The 20,490-nt window shown below is 43.8% G+C and overlaps 1 protein-coding gene across 1 annotated transcript in view; it reads left to right on the plus strand.

Moving 5' to 3' along the window:
- The window catches only part of LOC124034018 (protein prenyltransferase alpha subunit repeat-containing protein 1-like), a 59,584-nt gene that overhangs the window by 14,556 nt on the left and 24,538 nt on the right, over positions 1-20,490 (plus strand). The window lies entirely within an intron of this gene.

Here is a 20,490-nt window from a genome sequence, read left to right on the forward strand (position 1 = left end):
ACACCATCCCCGTCATGTTAGATCAGGACCAAGGCCACGCCTGTAGGCTGTAGGATCACATCCCATTAGAAAGACACCCTGCATACCCCAAGGGACCCTAGGAAATTATTGGTCACATGATTGTGACTGGTCTGACACTGGTTTCATTCAGTATATTGTAGAAGGAGGGGGAAAAGGGAGGAAGGATGAGGGGTTAGAGGTAGAAAGAAGATAGAAACAGAGAGAGAGAGAGAGGGGCAATTACACACACTTACACACAACACATACACACAGTTGAAGTCGGAAGTTTACATTCACCTTAGCCAAATAATATTTAAACTCCGTTTCAGAATTCCTGACATTTAACCCTGTTTTAGGTCAGTTAGGATCACCTCTTTATTTTAAGAATGTGAACTGTCAGAATAATAGTGGAGAGTGATTTATTTCAGCTTTTATTTCTTTCATCACATTACCAGTGGGTCAGAAGTTTACATACACTCAATAAGTATTTGGTAGCATTGCCTTTAAATTGTTTAACTTGGGTCAAACGTTTTGGGTAGCCTTCCACAAGCTTCCCATAATAAGTTGGGTGAATTTTGGCCCATTCCTCCTGACAGAGCTGGAGGTTTAAAAAAAAAAATTCACCATTATTTAACCAGGTAGGCTAGTTGAGAACAAGTTCTCATTTACAACTGCGACCTGGCCAAGATAAAGCACAGCAGATTGACACATACAACAACACAGAGTTACACATGAAATAAACACACATATAGTCAATAATACAGTAGAAAAAACAAATAAAGTCTATATACAGTGTGTGCAAATGAGGTAAGATAAGGTAGGTAAGGCAATAAATAGGCCATGGTGACAAAGTAATTACAATATAGCAATTAAACACTGGAATGGTAGATGTGCAGAAGATGACTGCAAGTAGAGATACTGGGGTGCAAAGGAGCAAGATAAATACAGTATGGGGATGAGGTAGTTGGAAGGGCTGTTTACAGATGGGCTATGTACAGGTGCAGTGATCTGTGAGCTGCTCTGACAGCTGGTGCTTAAAGCTAGTGAGGGAGATATGAGTCTCCAGCTTCAGTGATTTTTGCAGTTCGTTCCAGTCATTGGCAGCAGAGAACTGATTGGAAAGGCAGCCAAAGGAGGAATTGGTTTTAGGAGTGACCAGTGAGATATACCTACTGGAGTGCGTGCTACGGGTGGGTGCTGCTATGGTGAACATTAAGCTGAGATGAGGCGGGGCGTTACCTAGCAGAGACTTGTAGATGACCTAGAGCCAGTGGGTTTGGCGACGGGTAATGAAGTGAGGGCCAGCCAACGAGAGCGTACAGGTCGCAATGGTGGGTAGTATATGGGGCTTTGGTGACAAAACGGATGGCACTGTGATAGACTGAATCCAATTTGTTGAGTAGAGTGTTGGAGGCTCTTTTATAAATGACATCGTCGAGGATCGGTAGGATGGTCAGTTTTACGAGGGTATGTTTGGTAGCATGAGTGAAGGATGCTTTGTTGCGAAATAGGAAGCCGATTCTAGATGTCATTTTGGATTGGAGATGCTTAATGTGAGTCTGGAAGGAGATTTACAGTCTAACATACACCTAATTATTTGTAGTTTTCCACATATTCTAAGTCAGAACCGTCCAGAGTAGTGATGCTGGACGGGCGGGCAGGTGCGGGCAGTGATCGGTTGAAGAGCATGCATTTAGTTTTACTTGCATTTAAGAGCAGTTGGAGGCCATGGAAGGAGAGTTGTATGGCATTGAAGCTCGTCTGGAGGTTAGTTAACACAGTGTCTAAAGAAGGGCCAGAAGTATACCGAATGGTGTCGTCTGTGTAGAGGTTGATCAGAGAATCACCAGCAGCCAGAGCGACATCATTGATGTATACAGAGAAGCGAGTCGGCCTGAAAATTGATCCCTGTGGCAACTCCACAGAGACTGCCAGAGTTCCAGACAACAGACCTTCCAATTTGACATACTGAGCTCTATCAGAGAAGTAGTTGGTGAACCAGGCGAGACAATCATTTGAGAAACCAAGGCTGTTGAGTCTGCCAATAAGAATGTGGTGATTGACAGAGTCGAAAGCCTTGGCAAGGTCGATGAAAACAGCTGCACAGTGATGTCTCTTACCGATAGCGGTTATAGGACCTTGAGCGTGGCTGAGGTGCACCCATGACCAGCTCTGCATAGCGGAGAAGGTACGGTGGGATTTGAAATGGTCGGTAATCTGTTTGTTAACTTGGCTTTCGAAGGCCTTAGAAAGGCAGGGTGGGATAGATATAGGTCTGTAGCAGTTTGGGTCTAGAGTGTCTCCTCCTTTGAAGAGGGGGATGACCGTGGCAGCTTTCTCAATCTTTGGGAATCTCAGACAATACGAACGAGATGTTGAACAGGCTGGTAATAGGGGTTGCAACAATTTCGGCAGGTACTTTTAGAAAGAGAGGATCCAGATTGTCTAGCCCAGCTGATTGTAGGGGTCCAGATTTTGCAGCTCTTTCAGAACATCAGCTATCTGGATTTGGGTGAAGGAGAAATGGGGGAGGCTTGGGTGAGTTGCAGTGTGGAGTGCAGGACTTTTGAAAGCATGGCCAGCAGTAGAAAAATGCCTATTGAAATGTTCTATTATTGTGGAAAGAGCTAGCCTTAGCTTTTCTAACTGCCTGTGTATTTTGGTTCCTAACTTCCCTGAAAAGTTGCATGTCACGGGGTCTATTCGATGCTCATGCAGATCGCCACTGGATGTTTTTGTGCTGGTCAAGGGCAGTCAGGTCTGGAGAGAACCAAGGGCTATATCTGTTCCTTGTTCAATTTTTTTTGAAAGGGGCATACTTATTTAAGATGGTAAGGAAGGCACTTTTAAAGAACAACCAGGCATCCTCTACTGACAGTATGAGGTCAATATCCTTCCAGGAAACCCGGGACAGGTCGATTAGAAAGGCCTGCTCGCTGAAGTGTTTTAGGGAGCGTTTGACAGTGATAAGGGGTGGTCGTTTGACCGCAGACCCATTACGGATGCAGGCAATGAGACAGCGATCGCTGAGATCTTGGTTGAACACAGCAGAGGTGTATTTGGAGGGCAAATTGGTTAGGATGATATCCATGAGGGTGCCTGTGTTTATGGATTTGGGGTTGTACCTGGTGGGTTCATTGATAATTTGTTTGAGATTGAGGGCATCAAGCTTAGATTGTAGGACGGGTGTTAAGCATGTCCCAGTTTAGGTCACGTAGCAGCACAAGCTCTGAAGATAGATGGGGGGCAATCAGTTCACATATGGTGTCCAGGGCACAGCTGGGGGCAGAGAGTGGTCTATAGCAAGCGGCAACGGTGAGAGACTGGATTTTTAAAAGTAGAATCTCAAATTGTTTGGGCACAGACCTGGATAGTAAGACAGAACTCTGCAGGCTATCTCTGTAGAAGATTGCAACACCGCGCCCTTTGGCAGTTCTATCTTGTCGGAAAATGTTATAGTTAGGGATGGAAATTTCAGGGATTTTGGTGGTCTTCCTGAACCAGGATTCGGACACGGCTAGGACATCCGGGTTGGCAGAGTGTGCTAGGGCAGTGAATAAAACAAACTTAGGGAAGAGGCTTCTGATGTGAACATGCATGAAACCAAGGCTTTGTTGGTTACAGAAGTCAACTCATGAGAGTGCCTCGGGACACGCAGGGCCTGGGTTAACCTCCACATCACCCGAGGAACAGAGGAGGAGTAGGATGAGGTTACGGCTAAAGGCTATCAGATCTGGTCGTCTAGTGCGTTGGAGACAGAGAATAAAAGGAGCAGATTTCTGGGCGTGGTAGAATAGATTCAGGGCATAATGTACAGACGGATATGGTAGGGTGCGGGTACAGTGGAGGTAAGCCCAGGCACCGAGTGATGAAAAGAGAGGTTGCTTCTCTGGCGCTAGATATGCTGGGTGAGGTCACCGCATGTGTGGGAGGTATCTAAGGCATGTTCAGTGGGACTTGGGGCTCGGCAGTAAACTAAAACAATGATAAATATCCTAAACAGTATACAAGGTAGAGGTCGACCGATTAGTCGGAATGGCCGATTAATTTGGGCCGATTTCAAGTTTTCATAACAATCGGAAATCGGTATTTTTCGACAACGATTTTGCAGATATTTTTTTTCTCTCTTATACCTTTATTGAATCTTTATTTAACTAGGCAAGTCAGTTAAGAACACATTCTTATTTTCAATGCCTAGGAATGGTGGGTTAACTGCCTTGTTCAGGAGCAGAACAACAGATTTTCACCTTTTCAGCTTGGGGGATTCAATCTTGCAACCTTACAGTTAACTAGTCCAACGCTCTAACCACCTGCCTCTCATTGCACTCCACAAGGAGCCTGCCTGTTACGCGAATGCAGTAAGCCAAGGTAAATTGCTAGCTAGCATTAAACCTATCTCATAAAAAACAATCAATCAATCATAATCACTAGTTAACTACACATGGTTGATGATATTACTAGTTTATCTAGCGTGTCCTGTGTTGCATATAATTGATGCAGTGCGTATCGTTGCTCCAATGTGTACCTAACCATGAACATCAATGCCTTTCTTAAAATCAATACACAGAAGTATATATATTTAAACCTGCATATTTAGCTAAAAGAAATCCAGATTAGCAGGCAATATTAACCAGGTGAAATTGTCACTTATATATGCCATTTAGCAGATGCTATTATCCAAAGCGACTTACAGTCATGTGTGCATACATTCTACGTATGGGTGGTCCCGGGAATCGAACCCACTACCCTGGCGTTACAAGCGCCATGCTCTACCAACTGAGCTACAGAAGGACCCACTTCTCTTGTGTTCATTGCATGCAGAGTCAGTGTATATGCAACAGTTTGGGCAGCCTAATTTTACGTAATTATGACATAACATTGAAGGTTGTGGAATGTAACAGGAATATTTAGACTAATGGATGCCACCGCTTAGATAAAATATGGAACGGTTCTGTATTTCACTGAAAGAATAAAGGTCTTGTTTTCGAGATGATAGTTTCCAGATTCTACCATATTAATGACCTAAGGCTCGTATTTCGGTGTGTTATTATGTTACAACTAAGTCTATGATTTGATAGAGCAGTCTGACTGAGCGGTGGTAGGCAGCAGCAGGCTCGTAAGCATTAATTCAAACAGCACTTTCGTGCGTTTTGCCAGCAGCTCTTCGTTGTGCGTCAAGCATTGCGCTGTTTGTGACTTCAAGCCTATCAACTCCCGAGATTAGGCTCGTGTAACCGATGTGAAATGGCTAACTAGTTAGCGGGGTGCGCGCTAATAGTGTTTCAAACGTCACTCGCTCTGAGACTTGGAGTAGTTGTTCCCCTTGCTCTGCATGGCTAACGCTGCTTCGAGGGTGGCTGTTGTCGTTGTGTTCCTGTTTCGAGCCCAGGGAGGAGCGAGGAGAGGGATGGAAGCTATACTGTTACACTGGCAATACGAAAGTGCCTATAAGAACATCCAATTGTCAAAGGTTAATGAAATACAAATGGTATAGAGAGAAATAGTCCTATAATAACTTACAACCTAAAACGTCTTACCTGGGAATATTGAAGACTCGTGTTAAAAGGAACCACCAGCTTTCATATGTTGTCATGTTCTGAACAAGGAACTTAAACGTTAGCTTTCTTACAAGGCACATATTGCACTTTTACTTTCTTCTCCAACACATTGTTTTTGCATTATTTAAACCAAATTGAACATGTTTCATTATTTATTTGAGGCTAAATTGATTTTATTGATGTATTATATTATGTTAAAATAAGTGTTAATTCAGTATTGTTGTAATTGTCATTATTACAAATAAATAAATAAAAATTGCCGATTTAGTCGGTATCGGCTTTTGTTTGTCCTCCAATAATCGGTATCGGTATCGGCGTTGAAAAATCATAATCGGTCGACCTCTAATACAAGGCATATTGACATTTGAGAGAGACATAAAGTGAGGCATAAAGCAATCACAGGTGTTGTTTGGGAGAGCTTGCTAAGACAACAACAGCTAATCAGCTAAGACAACAACAGCAGGTAAAATGGCGATGAGTGGGCAGAGATGTTGGGTTAACTACACACAGGGCCTGATTTCGCGGCTAGGGCCGACAGATAAACAAATATAAACAAAATTGAGTACCGTGATTAATGAACATTCCAGCAGGCATCAGCTATGTAGCCAAGTGATCATAGAGTCCAGTGAACAGCAATAGATGGAGCAGGCATCTACGCTAGCATGCGGGAGACACAGCGTTTAAAGATAGCAGGCCTGAGCAAGTGGAAGCGTCTGCGCCGACGTCCGGTAAAGGCCGGGTTGAAGGCACAGCGGATGGAGTTTCGTCACCAGACCAGTTGTGGTGGTATGGCGGGGCGCCTTGTCGACAAAGGGTCCAAGCCAGATGGCGAAAGAGGTATTGTAGTTGTAGTAATTTCGTTTGCCAGCCGGGAGATGCTCCTGACTTGCGGGTAACTGGTGCTAGCTTCGGGGCAAGGGCATTAGCCTCTATAGCCACTTGGTAGCAGCTAGCTAGCAGCGATGATCCAATGCAAAGGTCCAGGGATCCGGATTCTAGCCGTGTATGGGTAGAGTCCGGGTGATCACTGAGTGCGCCAGGAGGTGGGGCTGGGTCACTCAGTGGCAGCTAGCTAGCTGTGATGATCAGGAGGAATGGTCCAAGGTTTACAGCAGGAGTCCGGTGTTGTAGTGGAGAAAACAGTCCAATACTGGTAGGCTGGCAAGTATTATCCAGGCTAACAAAAGGGCAGGTACCTGTGCAGAAGGTAATGGCCGCTAGCAGTGGCTAACAATGGCTAAATCTGGGGTCCAACCCATTAGATACTCTATAGGCATTCCATTGAAAACCACCCACATCAAAAAATCCCACTTCCTGGATGAATCTTCCTCAGGTTTTTGCCTGTCATATCAGTTCTGTTATACTCACAGACATTATTTTAACAGTTATGGAAACTTTAGAGTGGTTTCTATTCAAATCTACCAATTATATGCATATCCTACCTTCTGGGCCTTTCCAAATACTGCCCCCTGTCACTAAAAAGCTAACAAAAAGCAGCGCAAACTAGAATGCTATTTGGCCCTAAACAGAGAGTACACATTGGCAGAATCCCTGACCTCTGTGACTGACCCAAAATTAAGGAAAGCTTTACCGTAGGCAGACCTTGCTCTCAAGAGAAGACCGGATATGTGCACAGTGCTCACAAAATGAGGTGGAAATTGAGCTCCTGCCCAATGTATGACCTCCTGCCCAATGTATGACCATATTAGAGAGATATATGTCCCTCAGATTACACAGACTCACAAGGAATTTGAAAACATATTCAATTTTGATGAACTCCAATATCTAAAATACCACAGTTTGCAATCACTGCAGCAAGATTTGTGACCTTTTGCCACAAGAAAAGGGCAACCGGTGAAGAAAAAACACGATTGTAAACACAACCCATATTTCTGTTTGTTTATTTTCCTTTGCACTTTAACTATTGTTGCAACACTGTATGGAGACATAAAATGACATTTGACATTACTTTATTCCTTTGCAACCTTTGTGAGTGTAATTTTTACTGTTCATTTTTTAGAGAGAGAGACTTGTGAACCCTTTGGGGGGTAGAACCCTTTGGGGGGGAGAGACCTGTGAACCCTTTAAGAGAGAGTTTACGTTCTCACGTTCACTTTCTCCCAAAGGGTTCTCCCCCCCCAACGGTTCACAGGTGAACGTGAGAATGTGAACCCTTTGAGAGAGAGACACTTGTGAACCCTTTGAGTGCGATAGACACTTGTGAACCCTTTGAGAGTGATAGACACTTGTGAACCCTTTGAGAGACACTTGTGAACCCTTTGAGAGACACTTGTGAACCCTTTGAGAGAGAAACTTGGGATCCCTTTGGGGGAGAGCAAGAGAGAGACTTGTGAATCCTTGGGGAGGGAACCCTTTGGGACAGAGTGAACCTTGAGAACGTGAACCCTGAGAGAGAGAGAGAGAGAGAGATACTTGTGAACCCTTTGAGAGAGAGAGACACTTGTGGACCCTTTGAGAGACAGAGAGAGACTTTGGGGTGAGTTCTGCGTAATTTGACCAGATCTTCATCTAAATCAAAACAATAGACAAACACAGTCGGCTTAAACTAATAACACACAAACAATTATACGTTTTCATGTCTTTATTGAACACACCGTGTAAACATTCACAGTGCAGAGTGGGTAAAGTATGTGAACCCTTGGATTAATAACTGGTTGACCTTCCTTTGGAAACAATAACCTCAACCAAACGTTTTCTGTAGTTGCGGATCAGACCTGCACAACGACCAGGAGGAATTTTGGACCGTTCCTTTTTACAAAACTGTGTCAGTTCCACAACATTCTTGGGATGTCTGGGGTGAACCCCTCTCTTGAGGTCATGCCACTGCATCTCAATTGGGTTGACAGGACTCTGACTGGTCCACTCAAGAAGCTGTATTTGTTTCTGTTGAAGCCATTCTGTTGTTGATTTACTTCAGTGTTTTGGGTCGTTGTCCTGTTGCATCACCAAACTTCTGTTGACCTTCAATTGGCTGACAGGTAGTCTTACATTCTCCTACAAAAAGTATTGATAAACTTGGGAATACATTTTTCCAACGATGATAGCAAGCTGTCCAGGCCCTGAGGCAGCAAAGCAGACTCAAACCATGATGCTCCCACCACCATACTTTACAGTTGGGATGAGGTTTTGATGTTGGTGTGCTGTGCTGTGCTGTGCCTTTTTTTCTCCACACAGTGTTGTGTGTTCTTTAGTTTAACTATAGTTTAATCTGTCCACAGAATATTTTGGAACATCCAGGTGCTCTTTTGCGAACTTCATATTTTTTGGGGACAGCAGTGGCTTCTTCCGTGGTATCCTCCCATGAACACCATTCTTGTTTAGTGTTTTACGTGTCATAGACTCGTCAACAGAGATGTTCGCATGTTCCAGAGATTTCTGTAAGTCTTTAGCTGACACTAGGATTCTTCTTAACCTCATTGAGCATTCTGCACTCTGCTCTTGCATTCATCTTTGTAGGACGGCCTCCTAGGGAGAGTAGCAACAGTGCTGAACTTTCTCCATTCATAGACAAGTTGTCTTACCATGGACTGATGAACATCAACTCATTGATTGGACTCCAGGTAAACTGACTCCTGACTCCAATTAGCTTTTGGAGAAGTCATTAGCCTATGGGGTTCACATACTTTTTCCAACCTACACTGTGAATTTTTAAATTATGTATTTAATATAGACAAGAAAAATACAACAATTTGTGTGTTATTAGTTTAAGCACACTGTGTTTGTCAATTCTTGTGAATTAGATGAAGGTGAGGTCAAATGTTATGACCAATTTCTGCATAAATCCAGGTAATTCCAAAGGGTTAGATAGATGGATAGATTATTGCATTTTGTGCTTGTCTACCGGAGAGTGGAGGTTCTATTTGGGGATTCCAGAGGCAGTTTGTTTATATCCTGTAGCATGTGAATAGGGATTATTATGTCACACTGAGACATGGTCACGGTGAATGGTGGTTCTACAGCCTGAATTTAAAATTATATTTATTTTTGTCACCGGCCTACACACAATACTTCATAAGTGGAATTATGTTTTTCGTAATTTTTTAAAACAAATTAATTACAGATGAAAAGCTGAAATGTCTTCAGTCACTAAGTGTTCAACCCCTTTGTTATGGCAAGCCTAAATAGGTCCAGGAGTAAAAATGTCCCATAAGTTGCATGGACTCGCTGTGTGCAATCGTTGTGTTTAACATGCTTTTTGAATGACTACCTCATCTCTGTGCCCCACACATACAATTATCTATAAGGTCCCTCAGTTGATCAGTGCCTCGCAAAGAAGGGCACCTGTTGGTAGTTGGGTAACAAATTACAAAAAAACAGACATGTAACACTGTGTGCCCTCAGGCCCATACTCCACTACCACATATCTACAATGCAAAATCCATGTGTATGTGTGTGTATAGTGCGTATGTTATGGTGTGTGTGTGTGTGTTTTTTTTTGTGTGTGTGCGCGTGTGCCTGTGTCTGTGCCTGTGCCTATGTTTGTGTTACTTCAGTCTCCGCTGTTCCATAATGGGTATTTTTACCTGTTTTTTAAAATCTGTGTGGAATAGAGTTCCATGTAGTCATGGCTCTATGTAGTACTGTGCGCCTCCCATAGTCTGTTTTGGACTTGGGGACTGTGAAGAGACCTCTGGTGGCATGTCTTGTATGCATGGGTGTCCGAGCTTTGTGCTAGTATTTTAAACAGATAGCTTGGTACCTTCAGCTTGTCAACGCCTCTTACGAAAACAAGTAATGAGGAAGTCAATCTCTCTTCCACTTTGAGCCATGAGAGATTGACATGCATATCATTAATGTTAGCTCTCCGTGTACTTTTATGGACCAGCCGTGCTGCCCTGTTCTGAGCCACCAGCAATTTTCCCAAGTCCGTCTTTGTGAACATTAGTCCAGGTGCAAAAAAACAGGTCCTGTAGGACCTGTCTTGTTGATAGTGTTGTTAACTTCTTTGGGGTATCCCCCCTTCTTCTCAATTTCCGGCCAAAGACATACCCTAATCTAACTGCCTGTAGCTCAGGCTCAGTCAAGGATATGCATATTCTTGGTATAATTTGAAAGGAAACTCTGAATTTTGTGGAAAAGTGAATTGAATGTAGGAGAATATAACACAATAGATCTGGTAGAAGAAAATACAAGGAAATAAACATACGTTTTCTGTTTTTTATTGTTGCTGCATCATCTTTCAAATGACCAAAAACAGCCAAACATACAGATAGGATGCAGGGGATGAAGAACATAAGATGGCAACAATAGCTGAGCAAAGTTTTAGACAGATAACTTAAAAAATGAGCGAGCTACATGACATTGAGCATGAAGTCACCCAGGTGTCCCAAACAAATGTACCCAAGTGGCCGAATTGGTACAGTGATACATTTTGAAGGAAAGAACTATATACAAAATACATAAATGCTATTCTAACACACCCCCCCAAAAAATATATACAAAAAATATTTGAAAAATAATAATAATAATTAAACATACACAAATAACAAGGGTAACTATTTACACATTTTCTATTTACAATATTGCGAAGACCCTCAGTCCTCTACACAATATTGTGCTGCTGGTGCCATGGCCCATAGCAGTCTCTTTCTGCTGTAAAGCAGAGGCTTACTGAACAGGTGGTCCTGTGACAAAGGGCACAACAAAGTCTCCCTACTGTGCCCTTTTTGCCCTGAGGCACATTCATGCCTGCAGAGATGAATCTGGGCAGGTGAACACCACTGGTTGGGGCAGAAGCGACAGAGGTGAGAGCTTCTGGTCAGCGGGGTGGTGGCATCGGGATCCTTATCTCTCCCAAGTGGTCATTCTCTCTTTCTCCCCTTACCCATCTGTCTATCGCCTCCTTTGAATTTCATGCTGTCACAGTTACCAGCCCTTTCAAGCTTAACATCCTTATCATTTATCGCCCTCCAGGTCCCCTCGGAGAGTTCATCAATGAGCTTGATGCCTTGATAAGCTCCTTTCCTGAGGACGGCTCACCTCTCACAGTTCTGGGCGACTTTAACCTCCCCACGTCTACCTTTGACTCATTCCTCTCTGCCTCCTTCTTTCCACTCCTCTCCTCTTTTGACCTCACCCTCTCACCTTCCCCCTACTCACAAGGCAGGCAATACGCTCGACCTCATCTTTACTAGATGCTGTTTTTCCACTAACCTCATTGCAACTCCCCTCCAAGTCTCCGACCACTACCTTGTATCCTTTTCCCTCTCGCTCTCATCCAACACTTCCCACACTGCCCCTACTCGGATGGTATCGCGCCGTCCCAACCTTCGCTCTCTCTCCCCCGCTACTCTCTCCTCTTCCATCCTATCATCTCTTCCCTCTGCTCAAACCTTCTCCAACCTATCTCCTGATTCTGCCTCCTCAACCCTCCTCTCCTCCCTTTCTGCATCCTTTGACTCTCTATGTCCCCTATCTTCCAGGCCGGCTCGGTCCTCCCCTCCCGCTCCGTTGGCTTGACGACTCATTGCGAGCTCACAGAACAGGGCTCCGGGCAGCCGAGCGGAAATGGAGGAAAACTCGCCTCCCTGCGGACCTGGCATCCTTTCACTCCCTCCTCTCTACATTTTCCTCCTCTGTCTCTGCTGCTAAAGCCACTTTCTACCACTCTAAATTCCAAGCATCTGCCTCTAACCCTAGGAAGCTCTTTGCCACCTTCTCCTCCCTCCTGAATCCTCCTCCCCCCCCTCCTCCCTCTCTGCAGATGACTTCGTCAACCATTTTGAAAAGAAAGTCGACGACATCCGATCCTCGTTTGCTAAGTCAAACGACACCGCTGGTTCTGCTCACACTGCCCTACCCTGTGCTCTGACCTCTTTCTCCCCTCTGTCTCCAGATGAAATCTCGCGTCTTGTGACGGCCGGCCGCCCAACAACCTGCCCGCTCGACCCTATCCCCTCCTCTCTTCTCCAGACCATTTCCGGAGACCTTCTCCCTTACCTCACCTCGCTCATCAACTTATCCCTGACCGCTGGCTACGTCCCTTCCGTCTTCAAGAGAGCGAGAGTTTCACCCCTTCTGAAAAAACCTACACTCGATCCCTCCGATGTCAACAACTACAGACCAGTATCCCTTCTTTCTTTTCTCTCCAAAACTCTTGAACGTGCCGTCCTTGGTCAGCTCTCCCGCTATCTCTCTCAGAATGAGCTTCTTGATCCAAATCAGTCAGGTTTCAAGACTAGTCATTCAACTGAGACTGCTCTTCTCTGTATCACGGAGGCGCTCCGCACCGCTAAAGCTAACTCTCTCTCCTCTGCTCTCATCCTTCTAGACCTATCGGCTGCCTTCGATACTGTGAACCATCAGATCCTCCTCTCCACCCTCTCTGAGTTGGGCATCTCCGGCGCGGCCCACGCTTGGATTGCGTCCTACCTGACAGGTCGCTCCTACCAGGTGGCGTGGCGAGAATCTGTCTCCTCACCACGCGCTCTCACCACTGGTGTCCCCCAGGGCTCTGTTCTAGGCCCTCTCCTATTCTCGCTATACACCAAGTCACTTGGCTCTGTCATAACCTCACATGGTCTCTCCTATCATTGCTATGCACACGACACACAATTAATCTTCTCCTTTCCCCCTTCTGATGACCAGGTGGCGAATCGCATCTCTGCATGTCTGGCAGACATATCAGTGTGGATGACGGATCACCACCTCAAGCTGAACTTCGGCAAGACGGAGCTGCTCTTCCTCCCGGGGAAGGACTGCCCGTTCCATGATCTCGCCATCACGGTTGACAACTCCATTGTGTCCTCCTCCCAGAGCGCTAAGAACCTTGGCGTGATCCTGGACAACACCCTGTCGTTCTCAACTAACATCAAGGCGGTGGCCCGTTCCTGTAGGTTCATGCTCTACAACATCCGCAGAGTACGACCCTGCCTCACACAGGAAGCGGTGCAGGTCCTAATCCAGGCACTTGTCATCTCCCGTCTGGATTACTGCAACTCGCTGTTGGCTGGGCTCCCTGCCTGTGCCATTAAACCCCTACAACTCATCCAGAACGCCGCAGCCCGTCTAGTGTTCAACCTTCCCAAGTTCTCTCACGTCACCCCGCTCCTCCGCTCTCTCCACTGGCTTCCAGTTGAAGCTCGCATCCGCTACAAGACCATGGTGCTTGCCTACGGAGCTGTGAGGGGAACTGCACCTCAGTACCTCCAGGCTCTGATCAGGCCCTACACCCAAATAAGGGCACTGCGTTCATCCACCTCTGGCCTGCTCGCCTCCCTACCACTGAGGAAGTACAGTTCCCGCTCAGCCCAGTCAAAACTGTTCGCTGCTCTGGCTCCCCAATGGTGGAACAAACTCCCTCACGACGCCAGGACAGCGGAGTCAATCACCACCTTCCGGAGACACCTGAAACCCCACCTCTTTAAGGAATACCTAGGATAGGATAAAGTAATCCTTCTCACCCCCCCCTTAAAATATTTAGATGCACTATTGTAAAGTGGCTGTTCCACTGGATGTCATAAGGTGAATGCACCAATTTGTAAGTCGCTCTGGATAAGAGCGTCTGCTAAATGACTTAAATGTAATGTAAATGTAGGTGGAGGGGACAGAAGGTGCTGCAGTGGACTTGCTGTAGCTAGCAAGCTCCTGGATGAGCAGCTCCCTGAAGGCTAGCTGTGAGATGGGGGGCTGTCCACAGCTCTTGGCCATTTCCTTCTGGAAGATGAAGGCATTCACCACAGCAATGTCAATGAAATTATAGAAAAATGTCTTGTACCATTTAATGGTCTTGTGGACAACATTTTAGTATCCTATCTGTGCATCTGACAGGTCCACACCTCTCATGCCCTTGTTATAGTCCTTCACAACAGCTGGAATGGGGAATTATTTTTGTGGTCCATCCCCTTGCTATACCGTCCTTCACACGCCTGATGACGTGATCGCCACTGAAGGATAGTTGTGCACATGACCACCTCTCTGGCATCCATCCACTTTACAAAGAGCAGGCCATCTTCACGAATCCATCGAATGGTACCCCGCTCAGCCCGCTTAGGCATGTCGTTCACCTTTGTTTTTGTAAAGTCCACTCTGTTGGTCCAAATGGTGCCACAAGCCCACACATCCCGCTTCCTCAGCTCTGTAAACAGGGTAGGGCTTTTGTAGAAGTTGTCCACAAGCAGTTTTGTAGCCCTTCCCCAGCAGTTGAAAATCCAATAACTCCATAACGGAATCATAACTCAGTCCATTACCGGTAGCAAAACTGTTTTTCCAAACTGTTAATCCAAAATATTGCAAGTGTAGGCACACACAGAATCAGCCAAAACAAACCGTTTGTAACCCCATTTGGTTGGTTTGTTATGCATGTATTGTTTGAGGCTGATTCTGGCCTTTGAGGCTACCATCCCCTCATCGATGGACAGGTTCTGGGCAGGCTGAAAATAGGTCTTGCAGGCCTCAACGATATTGGGCCAGAGAGGTTTGATTTTGCAGAGCCTATCAAACCTTGGTGTGCCTCTTGTCATTCTCCCCATCAACTTCTGGGTCACTGATGTGAAGCATCACTGATAGTCAGAAACCGTTTACAAGACATGACAACTTCACCAGCCCCATGTAAATGACCATTGAAAAGTAGCAGAAAAGGTCTGACATGGAAATGGTCTTCCATGCCTCTTTCTTTCCTGCCTGCTTCTTAGCCCCGTACTCATTGGTGTTCGACACCAGGGAATCAACAACTGACGAGTTGAAAAACAATTAAAAGTTGAAGGGGGCTGTACTTTGCAGTCATGCCTAGTTGAGGTCCTGGCTACCTTTTGGGTCTAAAAACTGGTGGATTTGGTTCCACATCATCTTCTAGCACAAAGTGCCAACGACTCTGGCCCTCTGTCTGCAGGTTTCTCTCTTCCCCACCTCCTCTTCTTTGTCACTGACTTCACACCTCTAGATGGCCAGGTAGGTGTGGAGCCGGAGACAGCGGGGGTCCGGCTGGATGAACCAGCTTCAGAGGGAGATGGACACCTAGACATTGCCGGCTCATAATCTGAATCACTGCCACCGTGAAAGATTTTTAAAAATCAGTAACAATACTTTCACGTATGAGCCCTGTATCAACACATAAAATAAACAGATATATATATATATAGAGTACAGGGAACATAATCACTATGGTGAAGTGCTGTTCCATTCCATGTTTGTCAAATAAATTTAAAAAATATATATATATACAACACACACACACACACAGTATAGCCAATGTGTACTTTACACATTTCATTACTAATGATATTTTTATATATTGCAAATAAAATAAGAAAATCTATTTAAAAAAAACTCAAATGAATAATATTTTATATTATTAATTTCAAACAACGACATTAGCATTAGAACTTACCAGTCCAGCATGGCATCCTCGCCGTGCAGAAACATGTCTTCCGCCTGGGAGTCAAAACTAGCTTTCCTGAAAGATTCATCTTCCTGAAGCAACTCGGTCTCGCTTTCTCTATCAATATCCTCTATCATTTGGGTTAAATCTGTATACCTAGACTGTCTTTTAGCTTTTCCTGATTTATTCGCCAATACTTAAATATATAAACTTGCTGAAAATGCTATTGAATATGTACTGCTATGCGTAACACTCATGGCTCTGTCAAGTAGGATTTGCAATGGCGGATGAACCTCTTTTACGCCAGAGTTTACGACAAAGGCTGGTCTTCGAACGTATAACCATTACATTTTGCCGTTTACCTCAGCTCATTGGCTTATCTTCCAAGCTAGATTTCAAGATGATCATTGGGCCAAAATACAGTCAATCAGCGATAGACCGGTCCTACCATTGGTGCGCAATGAGGTCATTGATTGGTGTCTTCAAATCGGTTTGTTTCGGTCAATACGTCCCGGGAAAAAAACCATCAAGTATGGTTGTGTTAGTAACAACCAGAGGATTGCAATGAAACCAACCATGACTGGATAAACATTTGTTTTGTGTGTGTAATTACCACGAACGCATCGTCCAAAGTTGAATGAGACGGAAATCACGACGCAAGCGCTTTACAAATGTTTTGTGTTCGGCTATAAAAATGAATGTTATCAAACAAAACAAACATTCACTGTGTAGTTAAGACACTTGGCATTGCCACCAGAGGAAGATCTTCAAAGGTAAGCAATTTATTTTATTGTTATTTCGGACTTTTGTGACGCTAATGCTTGGTTGGAAAATGCTAGTAATACTTGTGTGTGCGGGGCGGTGTCCTCAGAAAATCACATGGTTTGCTTTCACAGTAAAGCCTTTTTGAAATCTGACACAGCGGCTGGATTGATAAGACGTTCATCTTTTAAATGGTGTAAGATACATGTATTTACAAGAATGTTTAATATAACGAATGGTGTATTTAGAATGTTAGCACTCTGCAGTTTCACCGGATGTTGGCCTGGTGGGACGTTAGCGTCTCACCTACCCTAGAGAGGTTAAGAAGGCAGAGTAGCGCTTTATTATGGGCAGACTTCTCCCCATCTTAGCTACTGTTGTATCAATATATTTTGACCATGACCGTTTTACAATCCAGGGTAACTCCAAGCAGTTTATTCACCTCAACTTTCTCAATTTCCACATTATTCATTACGAGATGTAGTTGAGGTTTAGGGTTTAGTGAATGATATGTCCCAAATATAATGCTTTTAGTTTTTGAAATATTTAGGACTAACTTATTCCTTGCTACCCATTCTGAAACGAACTGCAGCTCTTTGTGTTGCAGTCATTTAAGTCGCTGTAGTAGCTGACGTGTATAGTGTTGAGTCAGCCACATACATAGACACACTGGCCTTACTCAAAGTCAGTGGCATGTTGTTAGTAAATATTGAAAAAAGCAAGGGGCCTAAACAGCTACCCTGGATAATTCCTGCTTCTACCTGCATTATGTTGAAGAGGTTTCCATTAAATAACACCCTCTATGTTCTGTTAGACAAGTAACTATTTTCCCACATTTTAGCAGGGGGTGTAAAGCCATAACCCATATGTTTTTCCAGCAGCAGACTATGATCGATAATGTCAAAAGCTGCACTGAAGTCTAACAAGACAGCCCCCACAATAATGTTATCATCAATTTCTCTCAGCCAATCATCAGTCATTTGTGTAAGTGCCGTGCTCGTTGAGTGTCCTTCCCTATATGCGTGCTGAAAGTCTGTTGTCAATTTGTTTACTGTGAAATAACATTGTATCTGGTCAAACACATTTTTTCCCTAGAAGTTTACTTGGGGTTGATAACAGGCTGATTGGTTGGCTATTTGAGCCAGTAAAGGTGGCTCATGACTTTAGCTTCCCTCCAGGCCTGAGGGCAAATTGGAGTGGCAATTATCGTCCGCTATTATCCTCAGTAATTTTCAAACCAGATTGTCAGACCCCGTGGCTTGTCATTGTTGATAGACAACAATCATTTCCCCACCTCTTCCACACGGACTTTACGGAATTCAATAGTACAATTCTTGTCTTTCATAATTTGGTCAGATATATTTGGATGTGTAGTGTCAGCGTTTGTTGCTGGCATGTCATCCCTAAGTTTGCTCATCTTTCCAATGAAAAAGTAATTCAAGTAGTTGGCAATATCAGTGGGTTTTGTGATAAATGAGCCATCTGATTCAATGAATGATGGAGCCGAGTTGTCTTTACTCCAAAAAATTTAATTTAAGGTGGTCCTAGGCTTTTTACTATCATTCTTTATATAAGTTGTCTTTGCTTCATAGTATAGTTTATTTTTATTTAGCTTAGTCACATGATTTCTTAATTTGCAGTACGTTTAAACAGTTGGGCTGCCAGACTTATTTGCCATACATTTTGCCTCATTCCTCCAACCATACAATTTTTCAATTCCTCATTAATCCAAGGGGATTGAACAGTTTTTACAGTAATTTTCTTAATGGGTGTGTGCTTATTAGTAACTGGAATTAGCAATTTCATAAATGTGTCCAGTGCAGCATCTGGTTGCTCCTTATTACACACCACAGACCAGCAAATATTCTTTACTTCATCAACATATGAAACACTACAAAACGTATTGTGTGACCTCTTATACACTATATCAGGTCCAGCCTTTGGATCTTTGGTTTTCCTTGATATGGCTATTATATTGTGATCACTACATCCTATGGATTTGGATACTGCTTTAAAGCACATTTCTACAGCATTAGTTAAGATGTGATCAATACATGTTGATGATTTAATTCCTGTTCCTTGAGTAGGTGAATCCAAAATAGGTGACCTACGTTTTGAATCCAAAATAGGTGACCTACGTGATTTGTGTAGATCCGATGAGAAAAGTTTGAGTGGGGGCGGGGGTGATGCGCGTTTGGAGCAATACTGCCTGTATCCAAGGCTCAACCAATCACACAAAAACAACAGAATGCAGCACGCGACTAAAGAGAGAAGAGACTACCAACTTGCTAGTTACAGCATCAGCGCACGCTTTGGAAAGAGTGGAAAAGTGGAAAAGCAGTTTGCCAGTTACAGCAGCAGCACGTCCCCTGACGAGAATGAAGAGGTAGTTTAGAAGTCTGCCGACGGATACGACGGAGGTGAAGAGGTGTACTTCATGAGCTGATCAAATGATTTAGTTTATGGTGTGAAAATTTGCTGGCTAACAAAGTCAGACAGCTAGCTTTAGCTAGTTAAAGTTACAACATCAGATGAGCTAACGTTAGATATAGTATTAACTGGTATACGACTCTTAATGTTCCTCAAGCTATAACATTGTTAGATTTCCATCAGGGTCCAGTGAGCAACTGAGTGAAATATTAACTCGATAGCTAGCTAACGACCTTACTACTATCTATGAATTGTTAGATTACTTGTTAGATGTTGGAACTAGAAGCACAAGCATTTCTCTACACTCGCAATAATGTCTGCTAACCATGTCCATATGACAAATAAAATTTGATTTTATGTTTTCCCTCTAGTTTTCAGAATGAAAGAAATACGGTTAAGATACGGCATTGTTTGTTTAACAAGTGGATTCAGGGATTAAGTGTAGCTGGAGCTGGGCCTGGTTTAAGCTGGATGTCACTATAGAGTAGAGGTCGACCGATTATGATTTTTCAATGCCGATACCGATTATCGGAGGACCAAAAAAAGCAGATACTGATTAATCGACCGATTTTGTTTTATTTATTTGTAATAATGGCAATTACAACAATACTGAATTAACACTTATTTTAACTTAATATAATACATCAATAAAAATTAATTTAGCCTCAAATAATGAAACATGTTCAATTTGGTTTAAAGTGTTGGAGAAGTAAAAGTGCAATATCTGCACAATATGACCAATATTCCAAGGTAAGAGGTTTTAGGTTGTAGTTAATATAGTATTTATAGGACTATTTCTCTCTGTACCATTTGTATGTCTTATACCTTTGACTATTGGATGTTCTTATAGGCACAATAGTATTGCCAGTGTAACAGTATAGCTTCCGTCCCTCTCCTCATCCCTACCTGGGCTCAAACCAGGAACACATCGACAACAGCCACACTTGAAGCAGCGTTACCCATCACTCCACAAAAGCCACGGCCCTTGCAGAGTAAGGGGAATAACTACTCCAAGTCTCAGAGCGAGTGACGTTTGAAACGCTATTAGCGCGCACCCCGCTAACTAGCTAGCCATTTCACATTGGTTACACCAGCCATTAGGCTGATAGGCTTGAAGTCATAAACAGCGCTGTGCTTGCGAAGAGCTGCTGGCAAAACGCACGAAAGTGCTGTTTGAATGAATGCTTACAAGCCTGCTGCTGCCTACCATCGCTCAATCAGACTGCTCTATTAAATATCATAGACTTAATTATAACATAACACACAGAAATACGAGCCTTTGGTCATTAATATGGTCAAATCCGGAAACTATAATTTGGGTGTAACGGCTCTCTTCTATCTCCTCCTCTGACGAAGAGGTAGAACAAGGATCGGACCAAAATGCAGCGTGATGATGATTCA

The sequence above is a fragment of the Oncorhynchus gorbuscha genome, linkage group LG04 (genome assembly GCF_021184085.1).
Source record: "Oncorhynchus gorbuscha isolate QuinsamMale2020 ecotype Even-year linkage group LG04, OgorEven_v1.0, whole genome shotgun sequence".
Taxonomy (NCBI): domain Eukaryota; kingdom Metazoa; phylum Chordata; class Actinopteri; order Salmoniformes; family Salmonidae; genus Oncorhynchus; species Oncorhynchus gorbuscha.